The sequence below is a fragment of the Cenococcum geophilum genome (assembly GCF_001692895.1).
Source record: "Cenococcum geophilum 1.58 unplaced genomic scaffold K441scaffold_19, whole genome shotgun sequence".
NCBI lineage: Eukaryota > Fungi > Ascomycota > Dothideomycetes > Gloniales > Gloniaceae > Cenococcum > Cenococcum geophilum.
The window spans coordinates 1,666,243-1,678,605 of record NW_027137577.1 but is presented as its reverse complement, the minus strand read 5'-3'; positions in this window follow the sequence as shown (position 1 = coordinate 1,678,605).

The following is a 12,363-nucleotide window of genomic DNA, read 5'->3' as shown; positions in this document are numbered from 1 at the left end:
GCCATTGAACGCCGCTAAACGATGTTTATGTATCCGATGGGTACATTTAGCGGCGTTTAACGCTGAATTCATCTGGGATTAAAAGCCGACGTTATTTTTGCGTTATTTTTATGATATTTCGAGATGTGCTTCGAGATGTATTTCGAGACGTTGCTTCGAGACGTGTTTCGAGAGTGCTTCGAGATGTGTTTCGAGACGTGCTTCGAGACGTGTTTCGGAGATGTGCTTCGGAGACGTGCTTCGAGACGTGCTCCGAGACGCGTGTTTCGAGATGTGCTTCGAGACGTGCTTCGAGACGTGCTTCGAGACGTGCTCCGAGACGGGTTTCGAGATGTGCTTCCGAGACGTGCTCGAGACGTGCTTCGAGATATGCTTCGAGACGCATATTCTCCGAGACAATGCTCCGAGACGTGCTCGAGATGTGCTCCGAGACGTGCTCGAGATGTGCCTTCGAAACGTTGCTTCGAGATGTGCTCCGAGAGTGCTTCGAGATGTGCTCGAAACGCGCTTCGAATTGGCGTCGGTGTGCTTAGAGGAATGTGTCGAGATGTGCTCGAGATGTGTTTCGAGACTGACTTTCGATAACGCGCTCCGAGAATGTGCTCAGATGTGCTCGAAACGTGTGCAGACGTACCCCGAGAATGTGCTCGAGACGTGCTTCAGCGTGCCTCGAGATAATTGCTTCGAGACCATATCTCCGAGATGCCTCCGAGACTGCTTCGAGATGGTGCTCCGAAGACGTGCTTCGAGATGGCTTCAGAGTGCCTTCCAAGAGAATGCTTCAGACGTGCTTCGAGATGAGCTTCGAGAGCACGTAGTTTTCAAAACGTGAACATCCAACAAAAACAGTGCTCCCGAGAAAATATATGCTTCAGAGACAAAAAACCGAGAAGTACTACCTAGAATGAATACGTCCCCGAGACGCCCAAGCGTAATGTACTCCGAGACAGGCTACGAAACATAAGAGACTTACGAGACGATAGCCTTCAATTCGTGCACTTCGCAAGAGTGTTTGAGAACGTGCTTCGAAACGCGCTCCCAGAGTGCTCGAGATGTGCTTCGAACGAGTTCCGGAGACGTACTCCGAATGTGCTCGAGACGTGCTTCGAGATGTGGTTCCGAGATGTGCTCGAGTGCATGTCTCCGAGACATGCTCCGAACGCGCATTCCGAGTAATGATATGACTCCGAGATAACTGACAGTTCGAGCAGGCTCGAGATGTGACTTCGAGAAGCCTGTTCGAGACGTGCTCCGAAACCGCACTGTAGCACTCTCGAAAATGTGCTACGATAACGACCCAGGACGAGATAAGGGCTACGGAGCTGTGCACCGGAGACGGTTCACATGGGGAATAGATTCCAGGATCCTATCGGTAGGAATAAAACAAGGGAAACTGGAAGATGAGGAGGGCATAAGAATACCCTCCTGCGATACTAGCCAGTCGTACGACCCACTCTGAATCTACTGCAGCCGAGGGCAAGGTGCCCCCACTCCCCAACGGTCTCCGATACTGCTGTAGCCCAGCTTAACTATGTCGGTCGCTACTGGACCCCGGCTAATCTCTGCATAAGACGAAATGCTATATTAGGCTAGTTAATATTCATCGACTCGGAAGCCTAGTCCTTGGCTGAAAGGAGGAAGTTAACTAAATGTCAAACACCACCAAAATACATCATTCCACTATCGAGTGATTTAATCACTCCCGGTCACAAAGAATAATCAGATGATACCTGCATCCAATACTATAATACCGATCAATCACTGTAAACAAATCTGAGATCTAAAAACCATATCAACCACTGCGGTCTCATCCATCCGTGTCCCTGTCATCCGTGAGTCCCATCCAGTGTCAAATAATCCTATCTGTCAACGTATCCATCCCCATACCTTCCCAGTATACCGTCCATATCCAATGCTACATGGCTCCGTCTGTCCCACAGTCCGATCGTCCGTCCCATCTCGTGCCGTCCGACGTTCTCCGTCGTCGTCCATCCGCAGTCCGTCCGAAAATTCACCAAAATAACCCTATCAATACAACAACGAACAACTATCTACAACAGAAACACACAAACAAATGCCACGCAATCAACCAAAAAAGTACAACAACCAACACAATAATCGGAAAAAACAATAAGCCCATGTGTCGATCGTCAGAATCCTAGGCGGCTTAACTACTAAACACCGAACACCATATTCCAATAGGGGGAATAGAAAATAAAGCGAATCATTAATCAAGCTTGAAAATATATCAAATAATAATAACCCATTAAAACTTTTACATACGATTTATATTATTACATAATCTACAACGTTTATCACATTTTATATAAATCTAAATATATATTTGCACATTACTAATAAAATCCGAGAACGACAAAGACGCTCAACGACATTTACCCAATACCGAAGACATCGTCAAAACCGAACGTTTATACAACTAAAACGATTACTTAAGCACCAAGAAAGTTAAAAAGAGCGTTAACAACTCGCATTTGCGTAGTACCGTATATCTGCGGCCTGGCATAATAAAACGGCCGTAATCGAGGACAGTTTATATCACAGAATGCTCGAGAGCTCTTCACTATTAAAACAGCATATTTAATAAACTACTAATCTATTAATACATTTATCAATCCTGAACACTTATAGAACTTGCAAATAGCGATCGTTATTCCACTATATTGTTTTTAATCATAAATTAATATGCAAGCGCAATAATTCATAATTCTATATCATTTTTTAAAATCTCATCTGCGATTTTACTAATATAGTCGCGTTACGTATAAACGTCGATTAATTTCGGATTTAAATAATCTCAATAAATACCTTGTTATTTATGACAAGCATTTAGCCTATTAATCCTATTACAAATCGCTAAAATCGCGACTTACGCAGGTTTTGCAGACCCCGATTTTCGCTTGCGACAACGTGCCCAAAAAAAAAAATCCTGATGCTATAACTACTATTTTCTGCCTATACTATAATAAGTAGTAAGTAAGCTAATAGTAGGGTGGTAGAATATAGTAGAAATATAGCAGAATATAGTTAATATAGTAGAATATAGCAGGTAATACGCCTAGATAGTATTCTATAAGCTTTACTTTAAATATTAGCTCTTTAAGTGTAAGGGATATTATTGCGGACACCTCGGGTTGCCCTCAGGACAACCCCCAGACGCCCCTCAGATGGTCGCCGGTCACGTGCCGGAGGCACATGCCCGTAGTATATAGTCTCCACGATCCCAGAGGCCTTACCTCCTTAAGGATTCGTCTCTCTTACCAATCTATCCTATTCTACAATCGTGTCCTTATAGCCCCCTGTCTATAAGATCCCCTTATATTTAAATCCTTCCTACTCCTTATTAGAAGGGTAGTCGGCTTTAAGGACCAGATTATTTGTTTATATCTTTTGTTTATAACTACTACCCTCCCTTAAAATCTCGCGACGACCTAAATGGAAACTCTATAGATACCTTATGGAAAGCCGTCACGCAAAGGCAGGAAGGTCCCTCTAATAGCAAGAGATTGCGACAATATAACCCTCTAGGTAAGACGGCCGAACGAGCCCTAATACCTAGATGCTCCAGGAGCTTAAAGACTCTCGCATACCTATAGTTACTGCTAAGGAAAACATAGACACCCTCTATAACGGTTATAACGCTACTAGAAAGTAACCGGAACCCCTCCGGCCTTACTTAGGCTAATTAGAAGATTAAGCGCTAGAGGCGACTCTAAGATCTTCCCCTAAGTTAGAAATACTAGAGGAATATACTAACGCGTCTAACTAGGGAACCAACCGGAACCCTCCCGGAAGACTACCGGCCTATAATTGGTATAGTGGCGGTGCACAAACTGCTTACGAGCTAAGTGGGCCTACCCCTTTAGGTAATTTAAGCTAACCACTGACTTAAGACCCGAGCCTCGTTGGGAAGCCTATACTAGCTATTGGTACTAACACTACCTCTATAGTAGGAGCTTCCCTAGGCCCGAGTTTAGAAGGTTAAGAGCCCTATATTAATCTCCTTTAAGACGGATATTGGGAAGCTGTTATAAGGCTCTTAGAAGCTATGCGGGAGGAAGCTATTAATAAATATATTAGAACCCTTTAAGGGTAAATTTAGATTTAGTAGGGTCTAATCTAAGCTAGGTAAATTCTTTTATAACCTAGTTAAGGCTAAGGGCTTTTTAGGAGCTACCTAGTACCTACCTAAGGAGGTGTGGAAGACTTAGAGAGTTATCTATACTATAAATAGAAAAAGGATATAGACTAACTAGCTAAGGCCTCTAGTAGTCTAGAACTCCGCTATAGACCTAACGCCCAGTAGTTAGATAATTGGGTTTATAAGGTAGACAACTTCTTTAAAATACTGATAATATAAGATAATACTAAAGAGCGTACACGCTAGATTATTAGTAAAATTAAAGACTAATCACTAAACTAGATTGTACTTAATCAGCTTAATAAAGAGTAAATTACTATATGGCTATAGCTGTAAACCTTCCTAAAGAAATGGACTTAAGATCCGTATATTGTATAATATAATAATATAGAGCTATTCTGGAATGGGACATAGCTAGACCGCTATAACTTCCGTTAGTTTATAAACTTTGTGGAAACTTATACTTAGCAGATAGATCTAGAGCCCTTTAAAAATAAGGACGGTAGCATCCATAAGAAGGAGAAGATTGGGTTTATCTAGGCTAGAATTAAGCTAGTAATTCGTAACGAAATAAAGTGCGTAGAAGCCCTATCGCGGATTACTATATATACGGATTTTAAACGAGCAGTTCTAAACGCTAAAGATACAATAAGGAACCAAACCTCTTTTAGTAGAAAGCTAGGGGGTTACCAGAAGCGTGGGCACTTTAGTAGTAATATAGGGTAGACCTAACCTTTAAAGAAGCCGTTCTTAAAGAGAACTTTAAAAGGGTTAAAGTTAGGAACCTTAAATAATAGGAAAGACTCCTAGGGCCAACCCGATACCTATCTAGCACCTTTATAAGAACACTTTAAGAAGTTAAGAGAAAACTCCAGAGGTAGATCCTATTAGAAAAATAAGTAGGGCGATAATCGCACTAATAATTTAAAAAAAGAAAAGCCCTAGTCGCGGACCTTTCCTAGCTATAACTAGGGCAAGATATAGAAAAAAAGACTCTCCGTATCGCTATTAAGCTAGAAATAACACTCCCTATAGGTGAGGTACGTTAGTTCTAAGCACTATATAATAGCGGCGCCGAAATTAATCTTATACGATATAATTTAGTAAAAGAGTATAAACTTATCCTATCGCAAAGGTGGTGGAAACCTATTATAGGTTTTTTGGATAAGCATTAGATTAAACTATATAGTGCCTATAAGCTTATAGTGTTAGTAGCCGACATATACAACTATACTAAGGTAGTTAGCCCGCAACCCTTTTAGGCGGCTAACTTTGTAGGTTATAACCTTATCCTTAAATACCCTTAGCTGGCGGAAGTAGATCCTAAGATACGCTTTAAAACTAGAGCCTTTAAATAGTAGAATAATAAAGATTTGGAAGGGCGTATATTACTAATAAGCCTAAAGNANATNNTAGAGAATATAGCCCTAGGNNAAATAGTATACGCTCTANACCTAAAGGAGTATTANATNTAACCCNTATTTNNTAGNAAGATAGGTATAGAGCCTAGTATAGGTAATAACCCCTCTATAATGGAGACCCTATAGGGAACTACTAGATAGGTCGCGGAGATATTGTAGGGAAGTAGCGATCTTAAGGATCTTACGAGATACTTTAACCATTATGGGTTACTCTGGCTTAAGTAATATACGGAGAGTATGCTATAGCATCTTAAGCGCTGCGTTAAGGATTTTCCTACCCTCTACTGGCTACCGCATAAAATGGTGTAATGTACGGTGGCAACTATGTATAAGCAACTACTACAGCGCACGACGCTGCCCGTAAGCATTTTAAGGGAGCTCTAAAACCTACCTAATAATGACGCGGAGGACAAACGCGACCCCGATTTATTAAATATTTTAGCAGGCCTAAGGGACTTACTAAGGGTATTTTTAGGTAGGAGAGCTAAAGTCCTACTATAGAACTTGGAGTACGATTATGCAATTAATTTAGAAGAAGGCAAATAACCGCTAAACCTTCCTATCTATAACCTCTTGCGTAAAGAGCTTAAGATCCTATAGGAGTACCTTAATGGCTTACTGGAAAAGGGATAGATCTAGCCTAGTAAGTTACCGTTAGGCGTGCTAATCCTCTTTATCCTAAAACCAGATAGAACTATAAGGCTATATATAGACTATTGCGGTCTTAATAAGATTATAATTAAGAACCGTTACCCGCTACTACTAGTTAGTGAAATGCTAGATTAACTATCTAGGGCGAAGATCTTTATAAAGTTAGATCTATAAGACGCCTATCATAGGCTCCGTATTAAAGAAGGGGATGAGTGGAAAACCGCTTTTAAGACCCAATATAGCCACTTTAAGTATCTGGTAATGCCTTTTAGGCTAGCTAATACGCCTATAATATTCTAATTGTATATTTATAGAGCCTTAGGGGGACTAGTTGACCGCATATATATTATCTATTTAGATAATATCTTAATCTACTTAGAAGATAAGGATTAACACAAGCAACACGTCCGCAAAGTACTAGAACATTTAGATAATTAGGGCCTCTACGCTAAGGCGTTAAAGTATATCTTTAACACTAAGCAGGTCGAGTTCCTAGGTTACATTGTGATGCCTATAGGTATAGTTATAGACCTAGTACGGGTGTAGATAATTTAGGAGTGGCCGGAGCTAGAGAGCTACTAGGATATTTAAGTGTTTCTAGGCTTTGCCAATTTCTATAGGCGCTTTATTTATAACTACTTANACNTCGCCNNATACCTATNTAACTATATTACGGAAGCTTTTTAAGACCCGACCTAAGGAGCAAAAAGCTTAAAGGCGGTAAGGAAGAAAACTAAGAAGGGACCAACCAAATGGTATAAGCTATAGTTATAGCCTAGAAAGGTTTAGGAGGCCTTTTAGGAACTTCGCGCAAAGTTCACAGAAGCTCTATTACTGCGGCATTTTAACCTAGATTAGCTATTAATGATAATTACTAATGTATTAAATTTTGCCCTTACCGGTATCCTACTATAACCCAATAGGCATCCAGACGCTACCTAGCTCTATTAGAGACTAGTAGCATTTTATAGTAGAAAATTTTAGGGACCTAAAGTTAGGTATTATACCCACGATAAGGAACTACTAGCTATAGTTAACTGCTTTAAATAGTGGCAACACTACCTTAAGCACGCGAGCTATACCACTTGTATACTCTTAGATTACTATAATCTACGCTACTTTATAACTATAAAGGAGCTTATACCTTAATAAGCCAGATAGGTAGAGGAGCTTATATAGTTTAATTTTGAGATTAAATATAAGCTAGGGGAAAATAACCCTGCTAATGGACTATTATAACGGCTAGACTATACCAAAGGCTTTAAAACGAGAGAAGGAAAACAGATAATAGATATCTTGCTCCCTATATTACAGAATAAGCTTTAGGTATAAGATGCTTAAGCACCTATAGCTCTATATACTAAGTCTTAGGCGGTGTAAGCCCTATTAGTTTCCACTAACATTCCGGCTAGTACCCGGTCCGTTACTAATAAGGGTCCGAATATACCTAGACAGGACGTCCCTAATACATTCTTAGAACCTAGTAATACACTATCCCTAATTGCTAAGCTATCCCCTTAAACTAATAGTAAAGCTATAGAGCAATTGGAACTTAGAGCCCTGTAATAACTAAAGGACTTTAACCTTATAGCGGCCTTCCTAACGTACGCGTATTAAAGAGTTATAAGATCTATGGTACTATCTAGTTTTATACTTAAAGCAGTATAGGACAAAACAGCTTTTACCTGGGAATTACCTAAAAGGTTAACGGATTTTATCCGTAAGGTGTAATGGAGGGACGCTTTCTATACCATCCTTAATGCGGAAGTAGACCGGAAACGTGATGGAAAGGAAGCTGCTAGGCGCCACTATTAGGAACTAGACCCGATGGGCCTACTACGTAAAGGTAGTAAGGTTTAGGTGCCATAAGAAGTAAATTTACGATAGAAGATTCTTATAAAGAATTATAATGATTCTTTAGGCGGCCACTATAGTTAAGTAAAAATAGTGGAATTACTTTAACGCAAATACTATTAGCTAAGGCTTAATTAGGAAGTAAAGGAGTATATCAGCCATTGTAAGAAGTGTTAAGTATATAAGATCCGTAGGCATAAGCTATAGGGTCTACTTAAATTAGTTCCCCCCGCTAGTAAGCTATAGCGATATTACGCTATAGACTTTATTACGGATCTCCCGCTATTTAAAGATAGCTAAGGACGAATATACAATTTAGTCCTTGTACTTATTGATAGGTTTTTAAAGTACGTTTAATACCTTTCTGTTAATAAGACGATTAACGTACAAGAGCTCGCCAACCTAATTAAGGAGAAATGCTTTCTTAAAGTAGATTAGCCGCACTCTATTATTACTAATAGGGGCAGCGTCTTTATAAGTTAGTACTAGTCGGATCTATGCTTCTATTTAAAGATAGACTACCATTATAGTACGGCTTTCTACCCGCAGATGGATAGGCAAATGGAACGCCAGAACTAGGAACTGGAGTTTTACCTACGGATGTATTTAAACTACTAGTAAGATAACTAGTGCGAGCTATTTCCGTACGCGGAGTACGCTTACAATTTAAAGTAATATATATTATATAAGTATACACTAATCTAGATTGCCTATAGCGTCCGACTATTTGGGTTTAATAGTATACCTAACGATTACTGGCTAAGGTTATATAATTAGTTATAGGATCCTACTGGGAAGTCTAAGGACATCTACTAAAGAGTATAAGGATACCTCTAGGAATGGGAGGAGTAATAGAAGTATGTAAAGTAGAGCCTATAAGATGCCTAAGAGTAGTAGAGACTTTAGTATAACCGTAAGCACTAAGATAAGCATTTTGGAGTAGGCGATAAGGTTCTATTACGTTTAACGAATATTAAAACCCGTTAACTATTAAAGAAGCTTAATATAAGATACCTAGGTCCCTTCTAAGTTAAGGAATAAATTAGTAAGCTAGCCTATCGTCTCTAGCTACCCCCATCTATGGCCTATATATATTTAGTGTTTCACATAAACCTACTAGAGCTATAGCATAGACTACCGCCGGAAAAGAACTTTTGTTTAGGCCTAATTGAATACCTTAAGGTAGTAGGCGAGTGGTATGAGGTTAAAGCTATACTATGCTATAAGTCTATTAAGAACAAGCTTTAATTTAAAGTTAAATGGCTAGGCTGGCCCGCTAAGGACTCTATATAGGAACTAGAGGATTACCTTAATTATTGCGAAGATATTCTAAAAGAATATTAAGACTAAGGTCTATAATCTGCAAGTCATAGAAAGCGCTTTAATACTATAGTGTCATTGCGACTTATGAAGAAAGCTCGCGAAAAGAGTAAATAGGTTAAATTGGATATGGAACGGATAGGCTCCGGAAACTATAGGGATAGGGCTACGGCCTAAGGCAGGACGGGTTCTTAGCCTTTTTACGTATATAGCATAGAGTTAATAGGGCATTTTGCTAGAATTGCATTCCTATTTATTAATTTATACTAGGAATATTGTTCCTAGGGCTTCTAAGCCCTTTTTAAAAGCCTTATAAGGCCTTTTTAAGTACCTAATTAAGGTCCTTAATTGCTACTATATATAAGAATGAATCCTAAAAGTCTAAACCACAAATGCCTAATTTAAATAGCTACTATGCCTTATTATTAGGAGTAGGATTAGTATCCATTAGGCCACTAAGTAATAGCTAACAAGAATGGGATTTAGATCCCTTAGTAGGCGTACAAGTAGGTATAAAAATAGGGGCAGGATAATAAGGTGTAGCTAGAGCAGAGACTCTTAAACGCTTAATACTAATATTAGGTTTAAACCAATACTAACAAAGCTCTTATAGCGTAAGCTTATAGTTAATAAAGATACGCTTAAGCCTAGAATAAATAGAGATGTTAGCTAGCTAGTATAGTCTAGAACTACTAAGACCTTGCTACAGTAACTATTAGTTACCTATTTGTTAGGTACCCGAAGGGTAACCTACCTAATACTACATTATGTTATGCTCTTTTGAAACTTGATATGTATACGCGAACTTCTTTTTATAGTAGACAGCGACCTTCTTTTTATTACCCTTGTCCCTTACCCTATTCTTAGTATACTAACCTTGCTCTTATATTAGGCGTTACTAGCTAGCTTGCTAGGAATTATAGGTAGTATAGATAGCCGTGGTATAGTCTTAAATTTAGCTAAGTTGTTTAGTATCTGCGCTAGAATGAGAGAGAGCCTAGGCAATATAGTAGTTAAGGATATTAAAGGAACGTTGCTACTTAGGCCCAGGCTATTAAAGCTTAAAGTTAGCAATGGAAATCTATTAAGGATAGAAAAACTTACTTTAATATAACTGCCGCTTTTGGTACGCATGTATTAATTATAAGGACTAAAGGTATTGGATCTAATATAGTGCGTCTTATTATAAGCCTCTAGAATCCTATTATTAGATTTCTAGTCTTTTAAAGACGTATAGGCAAAATTATTTAGGTAGGACTAGCACTAGTTGCGGGTTAGTGGGGGTTAGGGTTCTATATGTAAAGGCAGGGCCAGAATATGCTATGGAATTTGCTTAAAAGAGTAGTTAGTAGGAGAACAAAGAGGCATATTAAATTGATAATGAAAAAGAAGAAAATCTTAATGATATGTTAAAGATACGTCTAAATTAGACAAAGGTTAATGATAGGAAGTAAGGTGTTAAGGAAAAGGATTAAGTTTAATAAGTGTTAGCGACTTAGTCAATTGAGGCACAAGCACGGCCAGAGGGTCGCGCAAGCCTATACGATTGGATTGTCTATAAACGAGGATCCAAAGCTAAAGAAAGGAAACGAGAAGGACGGAAGCACCGCTCGAAGTTATATACAATCTTCTGGTCACGTGATAGCAACTTGCGGTAACTTGCTATCACGTGACGGCAATTTGCGGCAAGTTGCGGCAATTTGCCAGTGCCGTAACATTACCCCCCCCTCCGAAAAAGCCTGCCCTCAGGCTTTGTATGTCCGTATTATATCCATAGGGTGTTCTTATCTATATGCTTAATAGGTAGCTTATTATCTTCGCTATACTAGCACTCTATCTACTCGTCTAGATACTTTGGGGGTCCTAGCTCGTTAGAGTATTGGTTATGGAATTCTTTAAGCTTCTAGGGGCAACTTATAAAGTTCTAGGCAGGGTACTAGGTTGGGCCTAGATCGTAACCTTTTTATTAGACATAGTATTTTAGCGTTCATCGTACTAGTTTATAGGCTAGTATTTTATTAACTTCCCATTCGTTGTCGCCATTAACTTAAATCAGCAGTAGAGGTTCATTCTTTTATCCAGGTAGTGGGTTATTTATAGCTTTCCGTAGCTTATCTGGTAAGAAAATAGGGTGGACTTTAATTAAGTCTGGGAGTTTAACCTTGTATAAGTTGCCTTCTTTATTAAGGATCTTATATAGTCCTACTATCTTATAGTCTAGCTTACAGCTAGGCCGTTCTATCTTCTAGTTCTTTATTATAACCTAGACCTTATTACCTACGGTAAAGTCAGGCTCGCGCCTGTGCTTATTTACCTGCTATTCCATTAATTTCTAGGCCTTCTCTAGGTTCTTATGGGCTACTGTCTATACTTCCTCTAAGCGTCTAGCATACTGCTGTGCTTCCTTATAAGATAGTTTTTTATATACGGTTTATAGTCCTTCTGGTCTCTTCCAGTCAAAGCTTATATAGGGTAAGTATCCTATTTCTAGCTAAATAGGTGTAAATCCTGTAGAGTTATAGGGTAGGGTTGCCTAGGCGTAGTCTATTATAGGTAGTAGTTCGCTCCAGTTGTCCTAAAAGTAGTTAATAAAGGGCCGGAGTCTCTAGTCCAAGTATTAATTTATAATCTCCGTCTAACCGTTTATCTAGGGGTGGTATGCCGTAGAGAGCTTTAGCCTAATACCTAGGATCCGGGTAAACTCGTTCCAAAAAGCTGATATAAACTGCGGCCTATAGTTAGATACGATAGTATCTAGTAGTCTGTAAATTTGGTAGACATAGTAGATATATAGTTGGGCCGCCTCCTTAGCATTAATATTCTTATAACAGGGGATTAAAAACGGGCGCTTGCCAAAGCAGTCGACTAGGATCATAACCATATTATATCCGTCGCGGTCCGTAGGTAACTCGTAGAAGTCTATAAAGATATACTGCTAGGGGCGTTCTGGTATCGGGA